This window comes from Adiantum capillus-veneris, chromosome 25 (genome assembly GCF_014529385.1).
Source record: "Adiantum capillus-veneris isolate H3 chromosome 25, ASM1452938v2, whole genome shotgun sequence".
NCBI lineage: Eukaryota > Viridiplantae > Streptophyta > Polypodiopsida > Polypodiales > Pteridaceae > Adiantum > Adiantum capillus-veneris.
Window position 1 is genome coordinate 86,682,972 of NC_140955.1, and position 26,070 is coordinate 86,709,041.

At 41.8% G+C, this 26,070-nt stretch overlaps 1 pseudogene; it reads right to left on the minus strand.

The window, feature by feature from the left end:
* Positions 1–24,760: 24,760 nt before the first annotated feature.
* Positions 24,761–25,377, minus strand: LOC147425216 (chlorophyll a-b binding protein CP24 10A, chloroplastic pseudogene; annotated as a pseudogene).
* Positions 25,378–26,070: the final 693 nt, after the last annotated feature.

The window sequence follows — 26,070 nt, forward strand, 5'->3', positions numbered from 1 at the left end:
CCAAGTGGTGATACCTCTAATGACTAGGCCATTGTAGATATCCTCATGTCGTAACCCCCTAATAAATCTATCAAGCAATTGGTTATTGTTGAAGCGCTCATTTGGACTACAACGAGAATTCAAATGCTTCAAGAGACTTATAAAGTCTCTCACCGACTCTCCTTCCTCTCGTTGGGCTTTCTGGAGCTGAGAGGCTACACCCCAAAGCACTCCCTCTCGTATGTATTCCTTTAAGAACAGTCTCCTAAGAGTAGGGTAAATCGTTTTTTCTTCCACCCTTAGGGTTCTATACCAATCCCGAGCCTTTCCACTTAAGGTTAGGCTTAAAGCATTGCTCTTATGTATGTCATTGTGTTCTCTTAGAGAATCACATATTTGTTCAAGCACTTCGATATGCTTACTCACATCCCCGTCTCCGCTAAATTTTTGTGTGAGCTTGGCTATTTGTACTACCTTACTTCTAGGCTCTCTATCAGGCGTGTTACGCATATTCTCAGCAATAGATCGACCAATAGCTTGAGCAAATGTTACCAAGTCACCTAAGTGAGCAGGCACCGTGGGTGAAGGTGCTCCAAAGACTACATGTGGAGTAGGTATTGGCATTGGGCTTGGCGCATAGGAAGCCCTTGGGTTCCACATTGGGTACTATGTTGTGCCATGTGGTGGTCCATAGTTCATATGAGTGGCCCTAGGCATAGCAGACGTCGGATGTGACATGCTAATGCTAGCCGGTATAGTCCCATGGAAATAAGAACTTGTGTATTGTGGTTGTGGAGCATAGGTAGATGAAACAATGGGACGGGTAGGGACTACATGAGTACGTGGACCCATAGGTGCATACGATTGGTTCGCACTTGTAGGTACTATTGCAGGCATTGAGCTACCATGTAGCGGTGCTTTAGTAACAAACGAGGTCCATGGCGTGTTTCTTGGCATGCCCATCATTGGGGTAGGCATGGTAGCCGTGGTTTCATCAAGGGAAAGATGAGCTAGACTTGGAAAAGTAAAGCTATCACTTGTGGGCTCAGATTGCATTGAGACCCCTGGCGAAACAACATATGGGGGATCGATGGGACTCACTGGGGGAGTCTCCATTTGTGATAGAGTGGGTTGTTTCCCTTTGCCCGTGTCTAAAAATCTCATAGGACCTGTCGAAGGTATGTTTATTCCTCGATTTTTCCTCTCGGACTGGATAATCCTATGGATGACATTGCAGATCATGTGTTGTTGTTCCTCTAGACTAGTGGCACTAGATGTGGATTGTACAACTTCTAACCAACCCACATGGTATGTGTAGCCCATGTATAGGTCGGTCAAAGTCTCCATGTGTAGGTCATATTCCCAATTTTCATTGAGAAATACCCCGTCCAAAATTGGTGTACTAGAGGGTTGTCGTGAGGTGGATACAATGTTGCTTCCCGTGTTTTGACTTTTAGTCACCACTACCTTAGAGGCAACTTTGGAAGGTGGTAGCTCGGTAGGGCCCTCGTTAAATGAGGTAGGTATAATGTCCACGTGGACACTCTGAGGGAGTGTGGGGTCTACAAGAGATGTGAATGGTGATTCTACTTCCCCACCCCCTTCGTTTACTTCACTAGCTGTAGGTTCAGAGCACGTAGATCTACTAAAAGTTTCCATCAAACGGCTAAAAACACTAGTTCCAGGTTGTTGGGCCCAGCTAGGTACGGTTTCATTTGTTCCCCCGGGGCTTTGTGTAAGATGCTCTTCCATAATATCGTAGTTAGAGGAAGAGTCGCTAGCCGCTATATTTGAGTCTTGGGTTGCACTACCTTGGGTCCCCGCCGAGGGCGTAGACCCTAGCATGGAAGGATAGTGAGTACCCCCGTAAATCGAAGCACTAGCTAGTTGTTCGGACTCTAGCACACGACCAGAGCGTAGATACATGTGCTTTGGGTTCCCTACAAGTGTCGGCAAGTATCCTCAAAGGTTACTTGCTTTGTTTTGTGGGTGTTTTGCACCCCGTTTTCTACTTGATTTTTTCTTGTTTTTTTAATGTTTTTTTAATGTTTGATTTTTTTAATTGAAGTGTGTGATAGCTCGAAACGAGCGTATCACTTAAAGGGTCGCTGTGTGTTTTACAGCACAATTTTCGGGCATCTGACGTTCCGTTGGTCCTCAAAAATCAATTTTAGCTACGTGTGAAGCTAAAATTCATTTTTTTAAAAGGCGACTGAGGCCTAGGCCTGAGCGTGAGCTTAGGCTTGGGTCTCGGCTTGGGTCTGGGAGATATTTCCGATCCCGGTCCTACCTTTTTTTTTTAATTTTAATTTTTATTTTTTTATTATTATTATTTTTTTAAAGGATAATGTCGCCGCGGCCTGCGCGAGAGCACACACACACTCTATCTACCTACTTCTAGCTAATATACCTACTCTTACACACTCTATCTACCTACTTCTAACTAATATACCTACTCTTACACACTAATACACTCTATTAACTCTCACTAATCTACTTCCTACTTACTGTACACAAAAAACTAACTACCTTAATACACAGAGAATAAACACAGAACCTTTGAAATCTATATTAACAAAGAAAACTAACTACCTTAATACACAGAGAATAAACACAGAACCTTTGAAAACTCCATTAATAAAAAAAACACGCACTATAACACCAAATCCCTCTTCTCAACACACACACACACTCCTTCCCTACCTTTCCTATAATTGAAATTGCACCACGGAGAAGCACAGAGTGCTACTCGAGCTTAATGCACGGAATTTCCTGGCAACGGCGCCAAAAATGTGCACGTATGTCACACGTGTCAATGCAAGGAACTTGCCGATACACCGTGTGCGAGCCACAAATGGCTCCAAGCACACAACAAGCCTAAACTAGTAAGCTCAAAGAAGGCGATGGTGTGTCACTCACCTCTCTACGCTTGATTCGTGGAGGATTCCTCGCCACGAGTGGTAAGTATTCCCACCTGTCACGCGGGTGACCCGGGTTCGCTCCCCGGAAATGGCACCAAAAATGTGCGCGTATGTCGCACGTGTCAATGCAAGGAACTTGCCGATACACCGTGTGCGAGCCACAAATGGCTCCAAGCACACAACAAGCCTAAACTAGTAAGCTCAAAGAAGGCGATGGTGTGTCACTCACCGCTCTACGCTTGCTTCGTGGAGGATTCCTCGCCGCGAAGAAGAAGGAGCCGCCGCTTCACCACGCTCAACCGCTTCGCCGCCGCCGTGCCTTCGTAATGCTCGATCGCCCACACACTCTCTCTCTCTCACACACACACATACACACACACAAGGAGGTAAAGAAGAAGAAGATGGAGATGGAGATGGAGATGGAGATGGAGCAAGAGCACTCTTCTATTGCACAAATGAGAGAATGAATGAATTTTAGGTTTAGTTGACTTTTATATGAGCTCGCCCCATTCACACTTGGGCGCCCATGCTTAGCCAACTAATCCCTTGAATGTTCCAGTTAGAGTGCGCCTCTCATCGGCGATCACTCTTATCCTTTTCCTATTGGACCGACAAGTCCGGTATCTGACTCTACCAAATAAGTAATACAATGTCCGTCGTAGGTTACAACGTCCGTCGTGGGTAATAGGGTGTCCGTGAGCCGTGAGGGTTAAAACCCCAAAAGAAGACTCTCTCCCATTCGAGAGGAGGAATCCAAAGAGCTAGAAAGCAATGAAATTTTAAGTTCCTCTGAAGATGTGGCTCCACAAAGACGGCGGTCTAGACGATCGCCCACTCCTCCCAAGAGGAAAAGATCAACACATAGTCTTTCTCCTCATCACTCTGAAAGGCAAGAGAGGAAACAAAGGAAGAAAAGGGCTAGGAAGAGGTCACCCTCTTCTCCTTCTTCTTCACCTTCCTCCTCTTCTAACGAAAGTTATGGTTATTCTGGACATCGCAAATCATTTCCTGCATGGCGAAGGTCACAAAAGCTAAAGAAGTTCAAGGAGGGAGGAAAGAGTATCTCTTTTCTCACCTATGATGGCACCTTCGGTGCTACCGACAAAGTGTTGGCCTTCATCCAGCAATTTGATGCGGCCTTTGGAGATGAGGTCTTCACAGAGTCCTCTAAGCTACACCATGTAGCTATGCACTTCCAAAAATCAGCTCGTCAATGGTGGGCTAGCCTTCGTGGAAATGGTGAAGCCCCAAAGACATGGAAAACTCTACGAGTTTCCATCATGAAGCAATTCCTTGCAAGCGATGCAAAGGACAAAGTGCTTACCGAATGGCGCTGCTTGAAGCTCCTCTCCCATGAGTCTATCCACAAATATGTAGACAAGTTTTGGGATTTACATCTCAAGGCTACTGTCTTTCAAAAGATAGACTTTACCGAGCAAAGGCAGCAATTCTGTGCGGGATTACCTGAAGAGATGGCCGAATACATCAACTCTCAATGGCCTGGTACTATTAGCGAAGTAATCCATCACACCATGGTTGCTTCACGCATCAATTTCCATCAAGGGGCTAGACGTAATGTCAAGTCCATGGAAAACAAAGACAAAAATGATGCAAAGGGGAAAACCAATGTTCAAAATACTTCCCAAGTCAATTCCAACAACAACAACAATCAGTCCAAGGAGAAAGGGAGTTTACAAAGGTAAAAACAAACTCTCTCATGAAGAGCTTGAAGCTTTTTGCAAGGAGCATAAGTGTTTCAAGTGTGGGGAGCAAGGACATGGCTATCGTTCTTGCCCCAAGAAGAATGCTCACAATGAGACTCCTAGGGCTTCCACCATCGAAGCTCCAAAAGAGGATGCTCATTGCAAAGGATCGTCACTTTCCTATGCTTGGGGAAAGGTAAGAGAGCATGATGCCTTCATCTTGTTTGACCCTGGCTCTATTCTTAACTTCATATCAATGGAGTTGGCCACCAAGTTGGGCATTCAAGCTTTTGAGATGGGAGATATAGTAGTGGCTGATGCAGCTTTCAAGGGACAACAAGTCGCCGTTACTCCCTTGATTGGGAAGTTGAGGCTTCATGTCCAAAGCTATGTCGACAAAGAAGACTTCTTCATCTCTCCTCTCCAACATAAGGATGTTATCCTAGGGGCACCATGGTTTGATCGCATGGCTGCCAACATGAAGTTCCCTGAAAGGAGAATCTACTTCACCTACAGGGAAAGAACATGTATATAGATGCTAGTAAGCGTGGTCGCACTATTCCACTTGTAAATCCTCTTGCTTTTGATAAGTCAATCAAGAGCTCAGTTTTTGCGTACATGATTTTTTTCAAAGAGTCTCTAAAAGATACTAATGTTTCATCAAATGTAAATGGTAGGAATCAAGAAGAGTTAGACTTGTCTAATTTTCTAAAAGGATTCCAATATGTGTTCATCGATGATATCCCTATGGACTTACCTCCAAAACGAGGGGATGATGACCATCGTATTGAGCTCCTTCCTGGAAGATCACCACCTAACAAGCCTCCTTATCGAGTCTCACAAGCTCAACAAGAGGAGATCATGAGGCAAGTACAAGAGCTGGTAGACAAAGGGATGGTTCCTCTCCCTTTTGTTCTCCAGTCCTTTTAGTGCAAAAGAAAGATGGTACATACCGTATGTGTGTGGACTATCGAGCACTAAACCATATCACTATCAAAAACAGATTTCCCGTACCTCAGGTAGAAGATCTGTTTGATAAGCTACAAGGCTCGACCTACTTCAGTAGGATTGACCTTAAGAGTGGCTATCATCAAATAAGGATAGTGGATGAAGATATCTTAAAGACTGCGTTTCGCACAACGTTTGGTCTTTATGAATATCTAGTCATGCCTTTTGGCTTGTCTAATGCACCAGCTACGTTCAATCGTTTGATGGAGAAAAATTTTAGATCATACCACAAATTCACTGGAGTGTTCTTTCATGATATCATCATCTACTCCAAGTCTTTGGAGGAACATAAGAAACATCTCCAAGTGATTTTTCAAGCATTGAGGGAGAACAAGCTTTTTCTCAACCAAAAGAAAAGCGAATTCTTCCTACAAGAGATCCAATACCTAGGTCATATTATCTCTAAAGATGGTATCCAAATGGATCCATCAAAGTTAGAGGTAATAAAAGCATGGCCTAACCCAAGAAATCTACATGAGCTAAGAAGCTTTGTTGGTATGTGCGCATACTATAGACGCTTCATAGCAAAATTCTCTCAAGTAGCAGGACCACTACATGACTTAACTAAGAAGAACGTTAAGTTTGTGTGGACTGCTAAGGAGCAAAATGCTTTTGAAAAGCTCAAAGAGAAGCTTACTTCCCAACCAGTCCTTGTGCTTCCGGATCTCTCAAAGCCATTTGAGGTCCAATGTGATGCTTGTGATGATTGCCTTGGAGCAATTTTGCTTCAAGAAGGGCATGCCATAGCATATGAGAGCCGAAGGCTCAATATTGATGAACAAGTCTTGGGCATTTATGAGAAAGAGATTTTAGCTGTTCTACATGCCCTAGACACATGGAAGCACTACCTATTGGGACTCCATTTATCCTACGAACCAACCACCAAAGTCTCAAGTATTTCATGATGCAAACCAAGCTTTCCGACAAACAAATGAGGTGGGCAAATTTTCTTTTGTAATTTAATTCCCATATTGCTCACATAGCTGGTAAGCACAATCAAGTGGTTGATGCACTTTCACTACGACCCAAAGTTAATACGGTGTCTATAGCTACTCACAATGATCTATCCTCTATGATAGATGAGTATGCTACGGACCCTGACTTTAGAGACATAATGTCATCCCTTGCTTTGGGGAAGAAAGAGGAACCATTCACCTTGCAGGATGGTTATCTTCTCCATGGCAATAGGCTATGTGTTATCCATTCCCTTCGTGAGAAAGTTATGTATGAATCCCATGCTCCTCCATATGCGGGGCATAGAGGTATTCAACCTACTCTCCGAGGAGTAGAGACGTACTTCTATTGGCCTACCATGAAAGTGGACATACAAGGGTATGTTTCAAAATGTGTAGTATGTCAAAAGACCAAGTATGATAGAGGGAAGCAACCTGGATTACTCCAACCATTGCCTATTCCAAATTCACCATGGGAGAGTATATCCATGGATTTCATCTTTGGATTATCCAAGTCTATCCATGGGAATACAGGAATATGGACAATAGTTGACAGGTTCAGCAAGCAAGCACATTTTATTCCTGTCAAAAAGACTATTAAGGCACATCAAATGGCAACTCTCTTCATATCTCAGATTTTCAAGCACCATGGATTACCCACATCCATCGTGTCAGATAGAGATCCTAGAATGACCAGTAATTTCTGGAAAGGTCTCTTTGAAAATCTAGGAACAAGATTGAATTTCTCTTTGGCCTATCACCCACAAACGGATGGCCAAAGTGAGATAGCCAATCTTACGATACTCGATCTACTCAAGACTTATGTTACCGAAGTAGATCAACGTTCACAATGGGAAAAGTACTTACCTCTTGTAGAGTATGCCTACAATAATACTGTACATACTTCTACAGGAAAAGCACCTTTTGAGATCATTGAGAGAAGACCTAAAAGTCCCTTGCTACTCAAAGTACATGGGAAGATCTTCGCCGCCGATGAGTATAGACGTGCCCTACAAGAATCTTTTCAAAAGATTAGGGAGGCTATATCCATCTCTGAATAAAAGCAAAAAGCTACTGCTGATAAGCATAGAAGAGACTTAATGTTCAAAGAAAATGATTGGGTCTTACTCAAGTTTCCTAAGGCTCGATTAAGGCAAACGACGGGCAAAAATCCTACGGGCCATCAAAAGTATTATGCTAAACTAGCAAAACGATACTATGGTCCTTTCCAAATCTTGAAGCCCATCAATGAGACGGCTTATCAACTCAAGTTGCCCAACCATTGGCTCATACACAATGCCTTTCATGTAAGCCTTTAAGCCCTACAAAGGAGAGCCACCAACTGAACCAATTATTGAAGACCCTCCCGAAGTTGAAGACCAAGAAGAGGCTACAACCCGAAGCTGTTCTTCGGCATGAAGACAAGGTATTACGACATGGTAAGATTATCCGTCGGTATCTTATTAAGTTCAAAAATTATCCTTTTGAAGATGCTAGATGGATGCAAGGAATACAGCTTAAGGATAGTATGAACCTTGTCAATGCTTACAATGCTACATTAGAGTAAGCAAATGTACAAATTTCTTTTAAATGAATCATGTTTTTGTCTTATAAGACTAGTCCTCTTTTTAATTGTGCACAAATTTAACTAGTATGCATGCTTAGAATCATGTTTGTGATGCCGACGTCTCTCAAACACCAAGTAGAATTTGTTACTCTACTTTGGGAGAATGAAATGGACTAAAGAGCAGACATGCTTGCGGCAGCTATGTCTCCCAAGCACCAAATGGATTAGTCATCCATCTTGGAAAGATGCCATAGGGTAAAAAGGGATCCTCTACCCACTAAGTAAAATTGACTAATGACTAAGGCTTTATCTCTTCTACCTCATAGTCAAGGACGACTATGATTTCAAGAGAGAGGTAATGTCATAAAATCTAATATCTAATATCTAACCAACCCAAATGATTTTCTCATATTAAATTGATCACTTAATGTGGGAGAATAAATGAGAACAAGTGTTAAGATATAGACATGTGTTTATAGATATATCTCAACACGGGGCCAATGGTAAAGGGGCCCAAATGAGAGATCATCTATCAAAGATCAAGGTAACAAATGGAGCATAAGACCTTAGGGTTAGCTTCATTGAAGACCTCCAATAATGTGTGTAAAAGGCCTTTGACCTTAGGTAAGCTAGGGCTGAGCTTGAGGCACGGGAACCCGACCGAGCTCGAGGTGCTTGTCCTACTTGTCATGCTTGATGACTAAGGTGCTTGATGATTGAGGTTCTTGAGATGCTTGAGGTGCTTAATTATTGAGATTCTTGAGGTGCTTGAGATGCTAGGGTTGCACTTGAGGTGAGAACCCATCCCAAGCCTAAAGTGCTTATGAGCCAAGCTTGTGGTGGAAATTGGGCCTATGCATGAGGGTCTTGAGGTGTCAAAAAGTAAACGATTCAATCCCTACAAGGAGGGGGCGATCCCTACATGAGCGGGGATGAGAGAGAACACCCACACACTCCCACAAGGCATGCATGGTACAAAGAAAGCAAAAGGGATACTTGTCAAGTTCCTCCTCATGTTGCCCTCATGGTGTGCCTGAAGCCTATTGGTTGGCCACCCAAGGGGTCCAATAATAATTTAGGAGATTTAATTAATTGATTTAGCATTTATCTAGACCTCTCTCTCAAAGGGAAAAGGGGGACATTTGTCTCAAGGCTACCCTTGCTGCTTGTAATGCCTCCTGCTTGTGATTGGCTACGCCTGGAGGGGTCCAATGAGCTTCAAGCATGAGCTACAAGGGGGGGTCGACCCAAGCAAGCTAGGGGGTTGCTTAGAGGGTATACTCACCCACACACACTCACAAACACTCTCATTGTGTGCTATGCAAAGTGCAAGAGCTCCCTCTCCTTCTCCAAGCAAGTAGAGATTGAGAGCCTACACCAACACTCTTGGATATGGAGTGCAAATCCAACCAAGAGCCATGCTTCAATGCTTAAGCTTGCCATCTCCTTATTCTTCATTACTATGCTATTATGTATGCTAGAAACAAGAGTTATGATAAGTGAGGAACTAATTCTTTCTCCTACTAAATGTTTCTTCTTCCTCTTCCCTACCCTCATTCCCTGCTAGCTCTCTCCACCTTCGAATGTGTTTGAGGTCTTGGGACTGAGGCTTGGGATAGTTAAAGCTTTCTTCAAGTTTATGTTATGTTTGTGATGCATGAAGCTTTCCATCTTCATTGCATCACCTAGGTCACAAGGAACACAAAGATTGTATTGTAACAAGTCTCTCTTAATCGGAGAAATCATAATACAAATGCCTATTGGAGGGGGGACCGGCTCCACATAAATCCGGTCCTCAATTGTTGTCATGTTCTCTAAATTCTCTCTCTTGCAAAAGTATTGTTCATGCCAAGTTAACTAATTGCTATGATTATGTTGCTATCTTCAATTATGTTCACCCGCTATGCTCACAAAGTCATTTCTCAAAAGTATTCTCATTAATTTTCGCTACTCTCAAATTAAATAGGCCAATTCCATTACATGTTCCAAGAGGAACAAGAGAAAATCTACCTCTCCGTACCCTCAAGAGGCTAAGAAGCCTAAGCAACCACGAGACTCTCCACGTGGGTCTCTCAACACTGCCAATTTTGAGCATGCAAAGAAACACAATTTGTGTTTTAGATGTCTTTTGGACCAACATAACAAGAAGGATTGTCCTCTTTTGCAAGGCAAAGAAAAGGCCATGGATGCTGTGTAGCACCTCACATTAGATTCATCTCCTAAAGGTTGTGTTGTAGAGGCTTTTCGTATGGAAGAAAAGCAAAAGGGTTGTGTGCCTGCTTTAATGTGGCAACCCACCTTTGGCCCACATTAGTTGATTTGCATGCATGGCACTATTAACAGACAATGTGTTCATATTTTAGTGGATGATGGTGTAACGCATAACTTCCTGAACTATAAGTTAGTCAAGAAATTGAAGCTTAACCAGACTCCCTGCTCCCACAAGTATGTGGTAACAGATTTCTGGAAATGATAAAGAAGATAGGACACAGTAGTTCAAGGGGTTGAGCTTATTGTTTAGGATCATACGATGATTCTTGACTTTCAAGTTATGAACATGGATTGTGCTGATGTAGTTGCAGGACGAGAGTGGCTGCATGTTTAGGAAACACATTGCACATAAGTTATGAACACAACTCCTTATCCTTTATGGCCAATGGTAAACATGTGTTTTTGCTTGGTAAGAAAAATATACCATCTGCACCTTCTATATGTACAGTCGAGCTTTCTATTTTACTAAAAGCAGATTTAATAGATGAAGTCTTTTTGTGTTATTACTTCTCTCCAAGTCTTGTGAATTCTCAAGAGAAAAGTGATGTGGATTCTAGTTATGGTATGCAAAGTGCAATGAATTTTCATGAAAAGCAAAGTGCTAACAATTCTAAAGAGCAAAGCTCTCTCAATTCTAATTATATTGAGCAATGTGCGAGGAGAAGACACGACGAATCCAAGCTTTACAAGGTACAAGTTGACATTTTTTCTCTCTCTAAATTAGCGTGTGTATGCCAGAGAGGATATCCCATCTACACACACTTTTGACTTTGAGCACGCACATCAAAATCCGGCCACCACGTGTGCTGCCGACATTGATGATGATGATCTAGGAGTGCTAGTGAGGGCAAGGAGGTTGAGAGTCAGTTGACTGACTACCTCGCCCATGGTTTCATTAGACCTAGCACTTTGCCTTGGGTATTGCCAATTCTATTGGTAAAAAAGAAAGACAATACTATGCGCATGTGCGTAGATTATCGTGGATTAAACACCATAAACCATCAAGAACAAGTATCCTCTACCTCGAGTGGATGAGTTGTATGATCAAATCCAAGGAACAAGATATTATACAAAGATAGATCTTTGTTCAGGATACCACCAGATGTATATCCTTTTGAAAGATATCTCTAAAACGGCCTTTAGAACACGGTTCGGGTATTTTGAATTTTTGGTTATGCCTTTTTGTTAAACCAATGCTCTAGCTACATTTATGACACTCATGGATAGTGTCTTACATCCCTATCTTGGAAAATTTGTTGTGGTTTTCCTTGATGACATTCTCATTTACAGTAAGACTGAAGATTAACACAAAGAAAACTTACGATTAGTGTTCGAACAACTACAAACTCACGCCTTATATGCAAAGCCAAGCAAGTGTAAGATCTTTCAAATAGAGATACATTACCTCGGTCATGTGAGCTCTTATTTTGGCATCAAGATGGACACTAACAAGGTCGCTGCCATTCTTCAATGGCCACATCCCAACACAGTTGAGAGGCTTCAAATCTTCTCAGGCATGGCTGCATTTTATCGACAATATATCCGTGATTATGCCAAAATCAATGTTCCTATGACGGATCAACTTAAAGAAAAAAGGTAAGACCTTTTCTTGGGAAGAATCCCAACAATGCAGTTTTGAACAGCTCAAGGTAGCTATAGCCACTACTCCCATCCTAGCAATTGTTGACCCACTTAAGCTGTTTGTGGTAGAGACTGATGCTAGTGATAAAGCAATTGGTGCGGCACTTCTCCAGAAGGGGAGACCTATAGCCTTTGAAAGTAGAAATTTGGATAGATCTCAAGAGGGAGATCTATGCCATAGTTCACACTTTACGAAAGTGGCGACACTATTTATATGGTGCAGAGTTTGAAGTAGTTTTTGACCATGAGAGTATAAAATGGTTTACTACTCAAACGGACTTGAAGGGTCGTAAAGCTAGATGGACGGAGATCCTTCAAGATTATGATTGTAATCTACGATATCGCAAGGGGCGATATAATGTAGTAGCAGATGCACTAAGTCGGATGCCTTCGATTAATTCACTTGCTTTCACAAAAACAAAGAGTGAATTTTTGGAGTCATTACATCGCAAGTGTACAAAAGATCAATCATATGCTAAACTGTGGAGTGTAGTTTTAAGAAGGAATCCGTCGTGACTCACATGTCTCTACACGGCTAGATCAACATGTTTCTGCACGCGCAATAAAAACTCCAACACGTAGAGCTCCACCCCTACTTAGGACAAGCTTAAGTGATGGAAGAATTTTTCCATTGACAATGGCTACTTACTCCACAAGGGTAGAGTATGTGTGTCAAAGGACTCAGACACTAGGCACCAAATATTATTTGAGTGTCATGATAGTCCAAGTTCTAGTCATCCAGGTATTCATAAGATGTAGGCCTTAGTTCGATGGCAATTTTATTGGCCAGTCTTACATCATGATGTTCAATTTGAGTACGTACTAAACTTCCAGCAGTGCCAAGTTCATAAGGTAGAGCATCTCAAGTTAGATGGAATTTTACATCCTTTAGAGATTCCACAAGGTAAGTGGGAGAGTATCTCTATGGATTTTATAGTAGGACTACCTAATACAAATTGTGGCCATGATGCCATATGGATAATTATAGACCATCTAACAAAGATGTGTTGATTCATTCCCACTAAGACTACAATTAAGACATCAGATTTAGAATGGATATTTATAGAGCATATAAATAGACTCTATGGTCTTCTAGCTAGTATTATTAGTGATAGAGATTAAAAATTTGATAATCACTTCTAAAGAAATGCATTCCAAAAGTTGAAAACTACACTTAATCTTAGTACGGTTGATCATCCCAAAACAGATGGTCAGACCAAAAGGGCTAATCAAGTGCTAGAAGATATGCTACGAGCGTACGTTAGCAAGAAGCAAACCAATTGGCAAGACTAGTTGGCTATATTGGAATTTGCTTATAATAGTTCAAAGCATGTGACTAGAGGGTTTAGTCCATTAATTCTTTTATATGGTTTTCAACCTAGATCACCCTTTACGGTGGGGTTGGCTATGGAGAAGATACAACAAGCAAAGGATTTTCTCCAACACCATTTTGATATGCTTCGAGTTGCTCGACAAAATGTTAAGCAAGCTCAAGATCGATATAAGAAGTACACAGATGAGCATCCCCGTCTTGCTACTTTCCAAGAAGGAGACAAGGTTTTCCTCAAGGTTCCGAAGCATTCAAAAAGTATGAAGATAGGAAAATTTGCTAAAGTTTTAAACAATATTGTGGACCATTTACCGTTCTCAAACGTAAAGGTCAAGTGGCCTATAAGTAAGCTCTTCCCAAGCACTCACGAATTCATCCTGTTTTTCATGTTAGCCAATGTTTACAAAAACAGCTAGGATAGAATGATAATGTCATTGACACATGTGTGTTAGATGACCTTATCAAACCACCGAGCATCCCTCATGAACCCAAAAAGAGTTTGGATTCTCATGAGCTTCGCCCATACATCATGTCAGACGATAGGTGTTGGTAAAATGGCTACATAGACCTGAAGAAGGTTCTACACGGGATAATGTCTAAGCACTTAAGAAACATTTTTCTACGTTTTTTTTTTAGGACGAAAACCATTATCCAAGGCGGGGGGGGGGGGGGGGGGGAATGTAAGGAAATGGGTCTTACGGACAAGATAACCGACATGGCCGGACAGTGTGTATGCTAGGGGGTGGCTATAAGATAGCATGGTTGGGTGGAGACCAGCACATGGCAGTACTCTCGTCCTTTCAGAGAGAGTTACTTTTTTGGAGGGAAAAGAAAAATTCAAAAATTGGGCTTCTAGTGAGTGTAACTAAAAAAAAAGGTCAAAAAAAATACTTTTTTTTATATGTATATAAGCTGAGAGGAACTTTTAAGTGGAAATATGTGAAAATAAAATTTTAAAAAAAAACATTTTTTAGCTTGGGTTTATGCACGTTTTTGCTTTTGATGATGTGGCATGTGAAAAGGATGGAAGTAGGTATTAATGCCACAACACCTTTTTTCCTTCACTTTCAAAGAGTTAGAGAGAGAAAGGGACCTCTACCTAGGAGGACCACATCCTACATGACCCTAAAGAATAGCTTAGAGAATCCCACTCAAAAGTAGCCTATTGAATGCACTTGTCCCCCATAGTCTATACAAAATTAGTCTTAATCCCTTAAAATTGAGGATCCTTACAAGGCCCATGCAAAGCTCAAATTTTTCCTAATGGTCACACATTGTTTTAATATTAGCCTCACGCAGTTAAAAAAGCATTATGTGAGAAGTAAAAAAGGAGAAGGTGTCATCCGCAAGGTGGCGGTTATGAGCAATAGAGTTGGGCTAACAGCTCGATGGTTCAAAGGCTCGTCTCAAGTTGGTGAAGGTATCATTAGCGTAATATGAGAATCTGTAGAGCCTGGAGTGTTGGATTCAAAAGACTTGATTACCACTAAGAAGATATACACAGAGCTAGAAGCTGGCATCAGCTATTCTGACAAAGTGTGCTTAGCAAAGTTCATCCTGAGCACTTCATCAAATGTTTGCTCATCAATATTCATGTTGTTCTTCACCCTAAAAGCAAGATTACAAACCAGGAAAAACCCAACAGGAAGTATTTAAATTTAGATGCCCCTAGGCTTTCTTTCCGCTAATAACAAAGGGAAACTCAAAGACCTGCAAAAGAAGCTTGACCATGTGGCTAAGTTGAAAGATGAGAGAAAACACACAAGAAGTGGTGGTAGTAGGCATGATAGCAAACAAGAACACCATAGTCTACACGATGGCAAAAGTCGTAGAAGAGATGTTGATATAGATTGCAGTAGACATTATCTACATGATGATGGATATTGCGGTAGACATGATTCACAAAAGAGAAGGAATGAAAGACGAAGAGAGCATCAGAGAACATAGAAGGAATTGTAGCCATAGGTATGGTGATTGAAACACTCACAAATACCACGATGATTCTAGGGATAGATACAATGTATATGTTGGCAATGATAATGATGATGAATGAAGAGACAAGAGCAAGAGGGATTCAAGATCCGTGTAGCTCATGCATGCTTTTTGGCATGCAAAAGGGTCATTATGGGTTGAAACCTTAAGAGTACTTGCCCCTCGTTTTAAAGGTCTTCATAGAGCCAACATTGGTTGCTCTGATGTAGGAGTGATGATGGCATTTTTTGATGTGGTGATCCCTATATAGTGTTACCATATACATGTGGTAGTGATGTGTCTGAACACACTAGGACCGCCGAGGCATTTTTTCCCTCGTCCATTGTATATACGTCCATCACTCTAGGGCTATTGATCTTTCCATTGCACACTAAGTAACACACTCTCTATTTTGTGTGCCTTGAGCTTCCTTCGTCTTCTCCAAGCTATGTGTGTTTCCTTGCAACCCTAATTCCAACAATTGGTATCAGAGTAGGTTGCGTCCTCTCGGGCTCAGTCGCCAGGATCTCCAGCACACGCCTACTCATTTTCTCCGATTTTAGTGAGCTTCGACGAGCGTTCGCAGGTCGACAAAAATTTCAGGTGGACTCGTAGAGCTCAGTCTGCTTAGATTTTTGATTTGGGCTCATTTCGGCCTCCGTTTCCACTACAGATAGTACTGCACATGCTATTTTGTCTGTTTGTGTACAATTGTTGTTAGTGCCGTTTTTTGCATAGCAGGTGTCTTACAGTCTTCTATGGTTTGTGCTATCTAGCATGTGTTGTTCCCACTACGTTTCTCCTCTTTTCGAGCAGTTTTCACATCAGGTGCAACATTTACCATGGCTGACAACAACACAGATGCGTTTAAGATGTTTGCTGATGAGGACAGATTGGAGGGAACCAATTAACCTATGTGGGATTACATGATGCAACATGTTCTTGTGTCAAAGGGCATCTCGAATATTGTGAAGGGCGTTGATGCACGTCCTAGTTCTGAGGATGCAGGCGATGTTGAGGATGTTGCAGGTCTTGCTGTAACAATTGCTGCTATTAGAGTTGTTTTGCCTACGAAAGAACAATCTTGTTGGGATGTAAAGGATGCGCAAGCTCATGCATTGATTGCATTGTCTGTGAAGCGCGCCATTGTTCCTCACATTCATTCAACAAAATCTGCAAAATAGCCTTGGAAGACATATTTAGGAATTTTGGGAATTATTCAAGTCCCACTTTTAATAATATTTCTCAAAACTCAGTATTTTTGTGTAGTTTCAACTATCATCTATTTGTGGGCTCACTAAATTTAATTCCTTTTTTGTTTAGATAGCACCTACATTTTTGACATACCTTACCTATTTGAATGGGCCTAAAACTTAATTACATTCTCTAAACGATGTAATGTACTCTGCTCTAGTCAAAACATAATAAGGACTTTAGGGCGCTTGGAGGTCAGTTAGAAGGAGCTCGATGCTTGTTAATGGGTTCAATTTAGGGCACTAAGAGGTCTTTTAGAAGGAGTTTGATGTTTGTTACCTATAGAAAAGACTCCTCTTTAAATAAGTTTTCCGGATACAAAGTTGAAAATTTGTTAAAATTAGTGGCCTTTTGGTGGAAAAAAGCATATATTTGACTCTAATTAGACGTGAAAAAATTAATTTCTACATAGAAACGTCCAAGATCCCTAGCATGGAAATTTTAGATATGACAAGCACTTTAAAAAGAACCAAGCCTCTAGATCATGGTATGTGCAAAAAGGTGTGCAGGCTCAAACTTACTAGCTACAAAACTCGTACAAAACTGGAAGAGGGTAAAGCCCTACTAGGTAGAAGATTGTGTGGAGACTCGAACTTGAGTTTGAGCCTCTACCCTCGGTAGACACAAATTAGAGTGAAATATGTGTGAGAGAGAGAGAGAGAGAGAGAGAGAGAGAGAGAGTCATAACATAATAAGAACTTTAGGAATCTTGGATGTGAGTTTGAAGGAGCTCGATGCTTGTTAATGAGTTAAGTATAGGGCACTAGGAGGTCTTTTGGAAGGAGTTTGATGTTTGTTGCCTATAACAAAGACTCCTCTTTAAATAGGTTTTACGAATACAAAGTTGAAAATTTGTTAAATTAGTGGCCTTTTGGTGGAAAAAAAAGCATATATTTGATTCTAATTAGACCTGAAAAGATGAATTTTTACATAGAAACCAAGATCCCTACCATGGAAATTTTAGATATGACAAGCACTTTTTTACGAACCAAGCCTCTATCATGGCATGTACAAAAAGGTGTGCATGCTCAAACTTAAGTCTGAGCCTCTACCCTACCAAGTACAAAACTTGAAGAGGGTAAACCCTTACTAGGTAGAAGAACGTGTGGAGGCTAGAACTTGAGTTCGAGCATCTACCCTTGGTAGACTCAATTTAGTGGGAAATATGAAATAGATGAGAGAGAGAGAGAGAGTGGAGGCTCTAACCTAAGTTCGAGCCTCTATCCTTGGTAGATACAAAGAGGAAATATGAAATAGATGTGTGTGTGTGTGTGTGTGTGTGTGTGTATGTGTGTGTGTGTGTATGTGTGTGTGTGTGTGTGTGAGAGAGAGAGAGAGAGATCTTGATAGGCTTTTGTGAAGTGATAGGTCAGCATGGCTTGTGGTAACCGTTGCTCTTTTGGTAGGAGATGCTACAACGTCTACCCCTTATCAAATTTACTAGCCTCGTCACCAGCTTTACCGCCTTCATCACCAAGTTCAAGACCTTTGACTAGGAGAAGCAATGATATAATAACTGATGGGAGAGAGAGAGAGAGAGAGAGAGAGAGAGAGAGAGAAATAAGCCTGCAAGCAAGCATGGCATTAAACTCCATAGCCATGTCTCTATGAATCCTTGCTTTTGTCCCGGTTTCCAACCCTTGTCCCTCGTGTTACCCTAATGAGTTCCTACGAGCAACGGACTTCCTTGTGGATCATGTCTCTTCATTTTGGCAATTTACGAAGGCAATAATCTTGCTAACCTTTATCTGCTTCAGCACCATCTTCATCAACCGCAGGTTCCAAGTGTCCCTAGGCTATCTGCACTAGGTTTAGCTTCGTTTCTTTCGGCATTGCGTGAAAAGTAAAACTAAGAGCAAGCTGACAACAACTAACATGACGCTTATCTTGTTGCAGCACGTTCCTGCATGCAAAGTTGTCATCGACCTGCAAGATCAAGCACTCTGAAGTATCATAACTTTACCAAATTACACACTAAATTGTGTGTGTCGGTGCAGCCATGTGTGTCTCAACGCGGGGGGGAGGTCTTATACCAAAGGAAGGAAGGAGAGAGAGAGAGAGAGAGAGAGAGAGAGAGAGAGAGAGAGGGCGCTTATACCTGCAGTCACTGATGATCAGAAACATGCCAAAAAGCCTTAACGTGAAGCTCATATGCAACTCGGTTTTTTGCTCTGGCTGCACCAAGGCTGGGATTTATTGTTGGTGGCCAGTCTTCCAGGGCATCAACACACAATAGTGAAGCAGGTGATCAAAACAGCAAGCATTTTGGCGCTTTTGTGCTCCTTATAGGGCTTGTGATTGCACCGTTCATCCTACCTTTGGCGTCGCACACAGCACGACAGGCTTCTGTTGAACGATTGCACAATACCATTGACAGCATCCCCCGCTCCCAGCCGTCATATTTGACGTCTGCCATGTTTGAAATTCAAATTAAAGTGAAACTTGCCATCAATTCAAATGAACACCTTGGAAGCATGCCTTGGATCGGCCTCAAGTTTGAAGGAGCAAGGGCCTCAAGTTCGAATGAGAAATACTTGGATCGACCTCGAGTTCGAATGAACAAGCCTGGAAAGCATCCTAAAAGGCATCGAACCCTAAAGCCTTCGATCGGCCTCAAGTTCGAATGAGAAATCCTTGCAACCATGCTAAAAGGGATTGAACTCAAAAGCCTTGGAAGCAAGCCTTGGATTGGCCTCAAATTCGAATGAGCAAGCCTTGGATCCGGCCTCAAGTTCGGAAGCAAGCCTTGGATTGGCCTCAAATTCAAATGAGCAAGCCTTGGATCGACGACCTCAAGTTCGGGCCTCAAATTCAAATGAGCAAGCCTCGCAAGCATGCTAAAAGGGATCTAACCGTAAAGCCTTGGATTGAACTCAACTTCAAATGAGAAAGCCTTGCAAGCATGCTAAAAGGCATCAAACCCTAAGGCCTTGGAAGCAATCCTTGGATCGGCCTCAAGTTCAAATGAACAAGCCCTGCAATCATACTAAAAGGAAGCAACTCCAAGTTCGAATGAGCAACCTCTGGAAGCATGCTTTGGAATTTGGACTCCGAGAGTATCCTATGGCTATTGGTAGAATTTGGGAGCATGCTCTAACCTTGGAAGCATGGATTGGCATTTGGACTGTGGGAGTACCCTATGGCCTTAAGTATAATTTGGGATCATGCTATGGCCTTTGGACTCTCCACTACAGAGTGCTCACAGAATGGCTCCCAACGGCTCAACATTTACTTGTCACAACAATTTGGTTCTAAATAACATGAAGATTGAACTTTCTATCATCTATGAGCTATTACGTGTCTATGGTGTGTAGAAGATTAGTTTGACCTAGATTAGTTTGGGGTTGAAGTTGTGTTTTGACACAATGCCTACTCCTAGAGAATCACGCTTGAGAATGAAGGTTCAAAAAGAATTCATTTTTTAGCAAGTTTGTAGTTCCAAGACTCAATCATAAGTGATTTTACAAGTTCGTGCAAACCATTGAAAACCTCCTTTCAAGAAATAGAGAGCAAGAAGAATTGTCCCATTTTTGTGCATTTTTCCCATAGTTCCTAAATATGTCTTTTGGGATATTTTGGCTGGTCTTTATGCAAGTCGCAATGAGGCTGAAATTGCTTTGTTGCATAAAGAGTTGGAGTCAAAGATTATGCATGAGAAAGATGATATGGACACTTTCCTTGCTGGTGTCAAGGATATCAATGAGCAACTTATTTCTGCAGGTGAAGTCATTTCAGACAATTCCCTTGTGCAGATTGTTCTTGATGCCTTATTAGATTCTTACCAGACTTTTGCTAGTACTTGGAGATTTATGACGCAAGGAAATCCTGAAGTTGTCAAGTTTGATGCATTATGCACATTGTTGTTGCAAGAGTCACTTTCCAAAAAAAACAGGACTAGACAACGTGCAGTTGAATAGGCTTTTATTGCTTCTCAAAGAAAGGGTGGTGACAACAATGCAGCCACTTCTTATGGTTCTTCTACGAGTGGAAAAACTTCTGTTCCTAATGCTTCTGCTGGCAGCACTTCGTCTAGCAATTCTAGTGATAAGGGCAAAAAGAAAATGCGTTGCCATTATTGTAAAGCTAATGATCACTTGATCAAGCAGTATCCTAAGTTAAAGGCCAAAGAGGCTAAGAAGAAAGAGGGTGGTTCCACTACAAATGCAACCATTGTTGAGTCTTTTTTGAAAGGACATTCTGATGCTCATGTTGATGCAGAATGGGCTTTTAGCGCAGAGTGCACTTACAATCCTGTTGTCCATGATGCACGCTTGTCAATTGCTGCAGATTCACATGTGGGGTATTTTGACAGTGGTGCTACAAAGCACATTACCTCACATTGTGAATTGTTCACCTCTCTCGAGTCTGTTCCTCATGGGAATTCAGTTCCTTGTGCCAGCAATGCCTCTTATCCGGTTTAGGGAGTTGGAAAGATTGTGCTTACTTCTACAAATGGCAGTTATTTCACACTTGTTGATGCACTTTATGTACTTGGGATCAAGAAGAATCTTTTGTCTATATCTGCACTTGCTAGACTTGGACTTGGAGTCAAGTGGATGACAGATGTTCAGCTCATGATCTCACTTTTGGTGATGAAATTGTTGCATTTGGGTTTTTGGGCCGTGAGCTATATAAGCTCACTTTGTATGACAAGTGTGGACAAAATTTTACAAATACAGTTGCAGATTCAAGGGCTATTTCAGATGCAAAACTTTGGCATGCACGTTTTGGTCATCTGAATTTTTCCAGCTTGCTACGTTTGCAGAATCTGATATGGTTGCTTCTTTTCCGCCTCTTGAAGCACCTATCAAAAATGTTTGTGAAGGCTGTATTTTGGGTAAGATGCAGTGTTCTAACTTTCCAAAGGATGGTTCAGTTTGGGCCACATGTAGGTTGCAACATTTGCATAGTGATGTTTGTGGGCCCATGCAAACTCCGTCCTTGGGCAATTACCTATCTTCGTGACTTTCATTCATGATTACTCCAGGCATGCATGGGTATTTTCTCTTAAAGCAAAGTCTGAAGTTTTTATGTGCTTCAAGCAATTTCTGACTATGGCTGAAAATGTCTCGAAATGTACTATGGGCACCCTCCGTTCTGATCGAGGGGGGGAGTATATGTCTCATGAATTTAATGCATTTCTGGCTAGTCGTGGGATAAAACACCAATGTACATTGCCTTATACACCTCAACAAAATGGCATTGGTGATAGGAAAAACAGGTCACTTACAGAAATGGCACGATGTATGGTCAAAAGTCAAGCTTTGCCGCATTCTTATTGGCTTGAGGCCATCATGTGTGCCACTTATGTACTAAACAAGTGTCCTACAAAAGCTTTGCAGTCTATTAATCCATATGAAGCATGGCATGAAAGAAAGCCTTCTATTGAGCACATGCATGTTTTTGGTTGTTTGACATATGCTTTGGTGCCACAAACACAACACAGAAAATTCGATGATAAGGCTGTCAAATGTAATTTTGTTGGTTATATTCTGAAAGCAAATTTTACAGGTTGTATCATCGGCAAACAAAGTGTATTTTGGTTTCATGAGATGTAGTGTTTGTGGAAGATTCTGTTCAACCCTTGTTGTCATGTACTAGAGACAGTAATGTAAGCTCACAGGACATTTATGACACTTTGTTGCCTCTTTTCAGTGGTGGAAATACGAATGTAAATTCCAATGAGGCAAATGTACAACCTATGGGGGTTTCTGAAAATGTTACAGATCAGCCTATTACTGATGCAGATGTACATGATGTACTTGATGAGGAAAGGGATGAAAATGAGTAGGCTAGAGGTATGCCAAAAAGGCTAGTGCATACATTGAGTGATAGTAAATTGGATGCACCTTTGTCTAGTTGTACTCGTTCAGGCTCTCGCCATGCATCTTATGCATCAGATTGTTATTCTTTGGCTATGTCTAGCTTACATGATGTAGAGGAAGCTTTGTCTATTGAAGCACAGAATTCAAAAAATTGGATGGCTGCCATGCAATCAAAATATGATGCACTTATAAAAAATGACACATGGACTTTATGTGATTTGCCTCCTGGCAAAAAGGCCATTGGTATGAAGTGGGTTTACAAGTTGAAATGAAATCCAGATGGTGAGATCGATCACCATAAGGCTGAACTTGTTGCAAAGGGTTATGCACAACGAAAAGGTATAGATTATGAAGAGACTTTTGCTTCCACTTGTCGTATGACTACTGTGCGTTTTCTATGTGCATTGGAAGCTCATTTTGGTTGGGATGTACATCAATCAGACATTGTTACTGCTTTCTTGAATGGTGACATATTTGAGAAAGTTTATGTAACGCAGCCTCGTGGTTTTGTCAAGAAAGGACAAGAGGAAAAAGTGTGCACATGTAAGAAGGCTTTGTATGGGCTGAAGCGATCTCCTCGTGCTTGGTATGAGAAATTTGACACTCGTTTGGTCAAACAAGGCATTCGTAACAGTCCAATAGAAAGCACATTGTATGTAAAGCGTGAGGGTGATGTACTTCTCATTGTGGTTCTTTATGTAGATGATTTGTTGATCACTGGACCAAATGAGAGACATATTGCTGATTTTAAGGCTGATTTGAATGCTACTTTCAAAATGAAAGATTTGGGGTTGTTGCATCATTACTTGGGTATACAGTTTAAGCAGTGTGATGGTGGTATTGCCTTGTGTCAGAAAAGTTATGTAGAGACATTGCTATGTAAGTTTGGACTTGAGGATTGCAAACCTTTTGCCACTCCCATGGAAACAGGTTCGAAATTGAGTCTTCATGATGCCGGTGATCCTGCAGATGTCACTCTTTACCAAACTATTGTTTGATGTCTCATTTATGTATGCAACACGAGGCTGGAGATTCAGTTTGCAGTCTCACAGGTCAGCAGATTTATGCATAGCCCAAGGTCTAAGCATTGGCAGGCTGTCAAGAGGATTTTCCACTACCTTAATGGCACTTTACATCTTGGCTTGTTTTATCCCAAGGGGGATCATTGCCACCAGACATACATGGTTTTTCAGAATCAGATTGGGATAGTTGTTTTGACACGAGAGTGTCCACAAGTGGTTTTTGTTTCAGGCTTGGCAGTTCATGTATATCATGGTTGAGCAAGAAGCAACCTACTGTGGCCACTTCTAGTTGTGAGGTTGAGTACAGGGTAGTCTTCACAGCTACTGTTGAGTGTGTATGGCTCAAATGCCTTATGGCTGATTTGGACAGGACACTGCCAACACTATCTACACTGACAGTCCGAGCACATTGGTAGTTGCGAGGAACCCAGTTTTTCATGCTCACACAAAGCACATTGAGTTGCATTACCACTATGTCAGGGAGAGGCTCTCAGCAGGAGAGATCAGCTTGGATTATGTGCCAACAGAGGACAACCTTGCAGATCTTTTCACAAAGTCATTGTCTCGTGAGAAGCTTGAAGCTTTACACAAAGCTTTGGGCTTACTCCCCTTTGTGGACTGATCATGTCCTCAGGGCATGGCACTTCCCTTTACTCATGTGCCAGCTCTCGTTCACCGCATCACTCCAGGGGGGATTTGTTACCATATACATGTGGTAGTGATGTGTGTGAACACACTAGGACCGCCGGGGCATTTTTTCCCTCTTTAGGAGGTTTTTTCCCCCGTGCATTGTATATACGCCCATCACTTTAGGGCTATTGATCTTTCCATTGCACACTAAGTAACACACTCTCTATTTTGTGGTAGTGATGTGTGTGAACACACTAGGACCGCCGGGGCATTTTTTCCCTCTTTAGGAGGTTTTTTCCCCCATGCATTGTATGTATGCCCATCACTCTAGGGCTATTGATCTTTCCATTGCACACTAAGTAACACGCTCTCTATTTTGTGTGCCTTGAGCTTCCTTCGTCTTCTCAAAGCTGTGTGTGTTTCCTTGCAACCCTAATTTCAACATATAGGCAAAGCTGCCCAAAAGCCAGCGTAGAGAGAGAGAGAGAGAGAGAGAGAGAGAGAGAGATTCGGAAACAATTCTCACGGTTACAGAGGGCAAGAGATAGGAACTCACAAATAGTGAGAAGAAGAAAGGTTTGTTGGATGCATGGCAATTATGAACTTAGATTGGAGTCTTACCAAAGCCCGAGCGAGATTTTCCAAGAAAACTAAAACCGGAGCGAAGGTCTAAATGGAATGGGATTTAGAGCATAGAAACCATGGCAAGGAGAGTATGCTTCATCTCTATGAGTTTTAGCCTCTACAACTCAGAGTAGCGAGGAATGTACTTGTCATTCTTCAATTCATTAGCAAACACAAGAGGTTTGAAGAACTTGCCACCAATGTATCCTTGGAGTCCTACGGCATTTGCAAATATTTTTGATGTGTGAGACCAAGGGTTAGCCCACTCAATACTGGGAGCATTCCAAAAGAGAATGGAGCAATTGCTCTAGGCTGCTTGGAACCAAGGGACTCCGCTCCATGCTTGCCCCACAAAGATTCTCACCACCAGTGGCAACTGTATTATTTCCAATTTGGAGGGGATCAAAACCATAGTCACAAAGAAGTGATCCGTTAAGCCATTTAGGATCGACAAGATTTCCACCTCTCCTAACCCCAGGAAGCCACGACTTCTTTCTAGAGGAGGGACGGGCAAAGATCTTCTTGGTGGCCATGCAAATAAGGTGAAGAGCCATTGGAGGGTATGAAGGAGAGGGAGGGGTAGGACTTCAAGGAAGAAGCTGCTAAAAAAGAGGACGGACACAAAACGATACTATGTAGAGAAGAGATGGATGAAGAGCTTTCTATAGCGGCCACCATAGCTACACATAGAAGCAAGCTTATCGACTGGATTTTCTCATTCTTTTACCTGCGAGAAAACTCCTCTCTCTCTCTCTCTCTATGTGAAACCTCCTCGTTGGGCAAAGTAGACCCCTATCTCCACCTTGTGTGCTCATGCTAACAGGCATTCTCTCTCTCTCTCTCTCTCTCTCTCTCCTCTTCTCTTCTCAACCTAAAGGTTTGCGGTAACCAACAAGTGGATGTTGGATGCTCCAAAATATATATATACAAAATAAACCCATTGCACGTTAGATAGCTCTTTTGAAAGTAAACTTCCAACATATGCATTACTTATTTGAAGACCATAGGTGGTCTTGCTCACTATGGGCACAATGGAAGGAAATGGTCGATTATAGGGCCCAATGTTTGTCTTTTCTTCTAGTGTGCTTTCACCAATTTAAGCATGGCTTTTCTTGTAATTCCGTGGGAAGGTGTGAAGGTGTGTACAATGTAACCATAGTCCTCATACGAATCATCATAACGTAGCCCTGAAGCCCTTAAGAAAATCATAACGCAGCCCTTGACTCTGGAAACATCAGCACTCAGTAGCAAGGATGGGCGTCCAAAATTTACCCCGCATTGTTTCCTGCTACAAGGACCGCTGCTGTGAAACTTTGAAACTAGTTTCAAACAAGTTATAAAATCACGTGGCCTGCCCATAGTGCAAAATAA